We start from the raw sequence: 6,774 nt of genomic DNA, 5'->3' as shown, positions 1-6,774 counted from the left end.
CAGGATTTCTTTAGAAAGAAACAACTATTTTAAGCACTTCTCAGGAACTGTGCTGTCAAACCGATTTCTCCATTGCCTTTATATGAAATAATATACTTTAATGACTTGAGTTAGCTGATAATAAATCAAATATTTTAAATATTTGTCTAGTTATACCAGATGCCCAGAAACCTTTCTCCCATAGAGAGGCAAGCAGAGACAAATCTCTTCCTGTGCGCAGGAAAGCAAAGATTCTTTGTGGGTAAGCTCTGAATCTAAATAAGCCTCAGTCCAAAAAGAGTTTTATTGCAGACTGATAATCCCCTAGGTTTATAATAAAAATGCTGACATAGCTTTGCTGCAGCATAACAAATGCAAGGCCATAATGTGTGCCTGTCAGAAATTCCTATTTATTTCCAACGTCCTAACAGATGTGCCTTACTCCCTTTAAATCCCCCCCAAAAGGTAATTGCTTGTCTATCAAACAGATAAACATCTTGTTTTAGGCTGTGGGGATATTACACGTGGGAAGAAAAACCCACACTCTCGAAATACACTGTGTCCAAAGCTCATGTGAAGGGAGACCAGCCATCCTTCTCACAGAGCATCCGGAAGCTACTAGACAGGCACAGCTAGATCACCCCAAGGTTCGCCTGCCGTTTCAGAGGGCAGAAAGTGAGGTTTGGGAACAGTTCTTACAACTTAAAAAAGTGTAAGATCCTCCACATAGCAACACTGAAACATAATATGTTGAGATTTTATGACACCAGCAAGGCTTGGTTCACCACCACACAATTGACTGTATTTTTACAAAATGAAAGGGATATTCTTTTAGACTTTTGGAATCAAATAATGCTTCTAGCAAAATGACCTTAAGTATGTCTCATCTAGTACTTTTCAAACTATGAATCCCATAAGTGGGTGGCAGACACTTATTTAAAAATAGATTAAAATGAAATAGAAAATATCAGAATATGTTGTTGTTGTGAGGTGCTGTCGAGTCGGTTCTGACTCATAGCGACCCTGTACACAACAGAACGAAACACTGCCCCGTCCTGCGCCATCCTCACAATCGTTGCTATGTTTCAGCCCATTGTTGCAGCCACTGTGTCAATCCATCTCATTGACGGTCTTCCTCTTTTTCGCTGACCCTCTACTTTATCAAGCATGATGTCCTCCAGGGACTGGTCCCTCCTAACAAATACAAAAAATACAAAAAACCCAAACCAAATCCACTGCCATCAAGTCAATTCTGACTCATAGCAACCCTACAGGACAGAGTAAAACTGTCCCATAGGGCTTCCAAGGCTGTAAATCTTTCTGGAAGCAGACTCCACATCTTTTTCCCACAGAGCAGCTGGTGGGTTCGAACTGCCAACCTTTCATTTAGCAGTCGAGAGTTTTAACCACTGTGCCAAAGCTCCTTATAATTAAATATAGTCAGGATAAATACCAATTCAGTTAACACACACGCAGGCATATTGGATTGTGATGTAAAATGAATTTAAGGTGCTGTAAAAAAAAAAAAAAAAAATTGAAAATCCTAATCCACGGTAACTCTTTCATTTTACAGGTGCAAAACAGACTCAAAGGGATTTTCTCAAAGGCCACAAAACTCACAGAACCTGACAGTAGAACCTAACTCTTAATCTATTATCCCACCCACTGCCCATATCTATGTTATTAATGATTGTATGTTCCTTGAGCTCTTTTTAAAAAAAAATTTTTATTGTACTTTAGATGAAGGTTTACAGAACAAATAGTTTCTCATTAAACAGTTAGTACACATATTGTTTTATGACATTGGTTAACAACCCCATGACATGTCTACCCTCTCCCTTCTCAATCCTGGGTTCCCTATTACCAGCTTTCCTATCCCCTCCTGCCTTCTCATCCCTGCCCCTGGGCTGGTGTACCCATTTAGTCTCGTTTTGTTTTATGGGGCTGTCTAATCTTTGGCTGAAGGGTGAACCTCAGGAGTGACTTCATTACTGAGCTAAAAGGGTGTCCGGGGGCCATACTCTCTGGGTTTCTCCAGTCTCTGCCTTGAGCTCTTTTTTACATGTAGATTCCCTCCACTTTAAATCCATACCTTAATTCTACTCTTGCCCCTAGATATCATGCCATAAGACGATAATACTACAGGGACATATAAATATTGACTGTGAAAAAAGACAATGGCAAGCAGTCCTTTGCTCACCATCACAGAAATCTCCCAAGATTCTCCTTCATTAATTGTATCTAGAAAGCACAAGGGAGGAACCAGAAAGGTGCGTCCTGGCTAGCACCGGTCTAGCTAAAGCAGAGAATTCTTTTAGAAGAACAGAGGCAAAATAAATTTAGCAAACACACACATTACTTTACAAAATGCACAGTAACATAGCACCTCATCCCCCAAGAGCTGGTTTAAAATGGAAATATGTAAGTGGCCTCAGAAAGGCAAATTCTTGGAATTAATAATCAAGGGGAAATACGACGTTTGAAAATAAATCCTGTAACTGATGATTGACAGTAAGAATGATCATTATGGCTTTAACACCTGGGTCTTGATGCCATTTTTAGAGTCAGCTTTGGTACAAATGGAGAATGAACTATTCTGGACATTTCTGTATTCTTGGGTTCTTTTATTTATAAAAAATAATAGATTCATGAAAAGTAGCAGCATGAAAGGACATGGTATCTATCCTTCCTTGAGTTTTTTTATCCATATAAACACACACGCACACTATAGACAGACAGGCAGGCAGGCTTACTAAAGCATAAAATAAACAGGATCACCATCCCTATTGTTCTACAGCTTCCTTTTTTTCCTAAGCAATATATTATGGTTGTCCTTCCATAGGGTCTTCATGCTTTCCAATGAGTATACGGTTTCTACTTTATACACGTTGTACATGTTGATGAAAAGTCTGATGTTAGGCCGATTGTCATTCCTTTGCAGGTAATCTATTTGACTCTCACTGGAAGATTGTATCATCTCTCGCTTCATCCTGGGGATTTTGAAATTTCACCAAGATTTGTCTACATAGAGTTCACACTGATTCATTCTGCCTGCCACTCTTTTTTAATCTAAGGGTTGATGTTTGTGGCAAGTCGAAAGCAGTGGTGGCCCCAATTTGCGCATACCCCCCTAGGTCCAAGCCCTTTCACGTCCTCTGACAGTTCTCTGGGCTTGGCCATGTAATTTGCTCTGGCCCACAGGACACTAGCAAAGAGAAGCAAGCAGAGACTTGCAAAAAAAATCCCCGTGTATTGAAGACCGCATTCTTGCTGCCCTTGGGAGTCTTGCTGCCAAGACAACAAGCCCAGATTAGCCAGATGAGGAGACCCATGGCCCAGTCACTCCTGCCCTCACAGCCAAAAGCCAGCCCAGTGACCGCTGCGGCCAACCTGCCAGCTGTCCAGAGTCACATGAGCTGGCTTGGCTGAGAACAACCAAGCCTTGCTCAGACCACGAGAACCACCCAGGCAAACCACAGACACAAGCAAAATAAATGTTTTGTTTCAAACTACTAAGTTTTGGGGTCATTTGTTACACAGCAGAAGGTAACTGACACGGTATTTCTTCAGTTTATAACAATATTCTTCCATGGACCTTTATTCTTCCACTTTCGTAGTCTATTTTATTTTTTTCTTTACCAGATGTTGATTCTACTGAATCTATCCTCTGTTCCTCCTCTTTTTTTTTTACCCATTTTCTTGTATTTCTGTTTTAAGTGTTGGGAATTAACCTTCAATTGAACTTGAATATAAAAACTAGCTTCAGCTTCAACCATGTCTTTTCTGTTAGTCAGTCCAACATTTTTTTACTTTGGTAGTCACATCTTTAACTCTAGAAATTTATTCTTCTCTGATTGCTCCTTTTTTCGTAATAGCTTGTTATCACTATGATATCCTCTCAAATTCTGCTGAAGGTACTAATTAGACTTCCTTTTAAATATCTTGTAGTCCCTGAATTATACCTCAATCTTCTGGTATCAGTTAGTGGTTCTTTTGTGTTCATCTAAATATAGTTTTTCCTTAAATATCTGATGATCCTTGATTATTAGTTTATTTTTCTGAATGAAAAATTAAGTTGATTGGTATATAGGTAGCTCATATTGTTTCCTCAACATTGTCCAATGTACCAGCCCAACAGGCCCTTCCTGGAATGGAAGGGTGTCACAACCAGAAGGTCCTGTGGGTTTCAACTGCAGAGCATAGACAAGCCAGTGACCCTACAACTGCCAAATAAGGACCGTTTTGTTTTCTATGTGGAACGCTTGGTGAATTTAACTCCTGAACACCTTTTCTACTTTTTTCTCCAATGTTCAGCATAGAATTCCACTGTGAAAAGAATATCCTTTCCATTACTTTAACACTGCGTCAGCAGGGAGAGGAGTTGGGCCAGCTGTTTACTCTGCTGTCCTAAGCTGGAGGGAGAGTAATTGACTTCACCTTTGACCTCTTTTTAGGTTAAGCTTCTTCAGAGTATAAACACCTGAGTAGAGAACAGAATCCAGTGATTTTATTTTAAGAGAACACATTTGGAGAATGATTTATGTAGGGAATGATCGCATAAAGAATAATGAGTGTTTTCTAATGCAGAGATTTTATAAGGAAAAGTTGTTGCCTTCTTTCATTTTAAATCTTGTTGTTAGTTGCCATTGAGTCGATTTCAACTCCTGGTGACCCCATGTGCAGAGCAGTACTGCTCCACAGGGCTTTCAAGCTGTGGCCTATCAGAAGCAGATTGCCAGGCCTTACTTCCAAGGTGCCTCTGGGTGGGTTTGAACTGCCAACCTTTCAGATAGTAGTCTAGGGCTTAACCATTTGCACCACTCAGGGACTCCATTCCAAACATATATACACACATATTTATGTGTGTGTGTGTATAACACTTTCAAAGGGTGTCTGTTGAAAGCCACAATTACACAAGTGAATGTTATCATCTGCAAACATCACTGCACTAAACATTCTAGAAACTTGAAGTTCGTTTAACCTTTCTGACACTATCTTCTTTATGTTTCCAAACCTATGAAAGCGACATAGTCTCCAAAGAAAAGCAGGATACTAAGATAAAATGAAGTCCTTTTCAATGGCCCAGAGAGCAACTGTTTCCCAAGAAGCACGTTCATCGAGGCTGGAGGTGGCAAAGCAGTAGCAGCCATCACCTTCACGATCAAGCTGATTTTGAAACACACCTGAGCCCCTGTTTAGCTTTGCTATATTAGTATGCTCATTTGTCTGCAACCTCAAGGCTGGTGTCCAACAAGTTATAGCAGTCGAAAGAAATAGGTTTTATTTTTTAAAAAAAGTGTACCTAGTAAGGCTTCCCTCAATTACTTTCATTTTAAAACTGTGATTTAAAAATTTTGGCAGCAGAATTTACAGGAACCTACAAATGCATATATCAAACAAATACAGTGAAATTGTTTTGCTTAAGGAGGTTGGGGTGGAAGCAGAAAACCTCTGTGACTTAGATTGAGGGTCCCTGAGATACTCCAAAGATCCCTGTCCTCAAAAGAGACTGAAATCTATCCTGTATTACAAAATACAAGGATATGTGATTTCACATTTTTAAATTATTGGTATAAATACTTTTCTTTTCATAAGTTTACTGAAAACAGTTAAATATTACATATTATTTCGTCAACTCATTGGTTAAAACATTTCTACGTAAGCGGAGCTTTACTGGCACTGAGAGAGTTGCCTGGAAGCATAAGGCATGGTTTCTGATCTCTCGGGGTTCCAATCTAAATCACATATGAGGCCGAAGCCACACTGTGAGGTGCTTAATGCTGTAGCAGACCCAGAGAGGTTGCAGTATTTAAGCAGATTAACTGGAGAAATGAGAAAGGAGGTTATTCCAACTGCATCTTAAAAGATTGAAGAAAAACACACCGAACCCATCGCCACGGAGTCAATTTGGACTCACAGCGACTGTACAGGACAGAGTGAAACTGCCCCACAGGGTTTCCAAGGCTGTATGGAATCTTTATGGGAGCAGACTGCCACATCTTTCTCCCATGGAGTAGCTAGTGGGTTTGAACCACCAACCTTTTTGGTTAGCAGTGGAGCTCTTAACCACTGCGCCACCAGGGCTCCATCTTAAAAGATGACTGGAATTGAAGAAGTCAAACGAGGAAGACAGGCAGCACGAATGCAGGGCAAACTCTGAACAAATTCCAGAAACGAAGCTACATCGGGAAGGTGGTAATGCAGGGTGTCGGTGTAATGGAAGTGGAGAGTGACATACATTGGAGTTTGAAGGGAAATACAATTAAATGACTAACTATGGAAGATTTAATCAATATTTAAACTGCTTGTTACCACTTCCGGCGGTGCCCTTCCCGTTGGAGGCACAGACGTCCTGCTTCATGCAGGTCAGGACTGGACAAATGACCTGCTTTGACCAATGAAGTGGGAGGGGAAGAGACAGCCATGGCTTCTCATCCTTCTGCCACAGGCTGGCCCTGTCCCAGGTAGGGACAAGCCAATAAGCCACTGTCCCAGAATGAGGACAGCATGAGCTGTGGCACTGCCAACTCACAAGGAGCAAGTGAATCAACAGTTGAAGCCTTAGGGCCCTTTATTACCGCAGCATAACCTACACAGTGCTGACAAATACAAAAGGCTAGAATCTTCACTACTGCAGTATAATCCAGACAGTACTGACAGATACAACAGTCTAGAACCTTCATTACTGGCAGCATAGCCTAGACTGTACTGACAGATACAACAGGCTAGAACCTTCATTACTGCAGGATAACCTAGACTGTACTCACAGATACAACAGGCTAGAACCTTCATTAC

The sequence above is a fragment of the Trichechus manatus genome, unplaced genomic scaffold, assembly GCF_000243295.1.
Source record: "Trichechus manatus latirostris isolate Lorelei unplaced genomic scaffold, TriManLat1.0 scaffold00002, whole genome shotgun sequence".
In the NCBI taxonomy this organism is placed as follows: Eukaryota; Metazoa; Chordata; class Mammalia; order Sirenia; family Trichechidae; genus Trichechus; species Trichechus manatus.
This window is presented reverse-complemented; position numbering follows the sequence as displayed.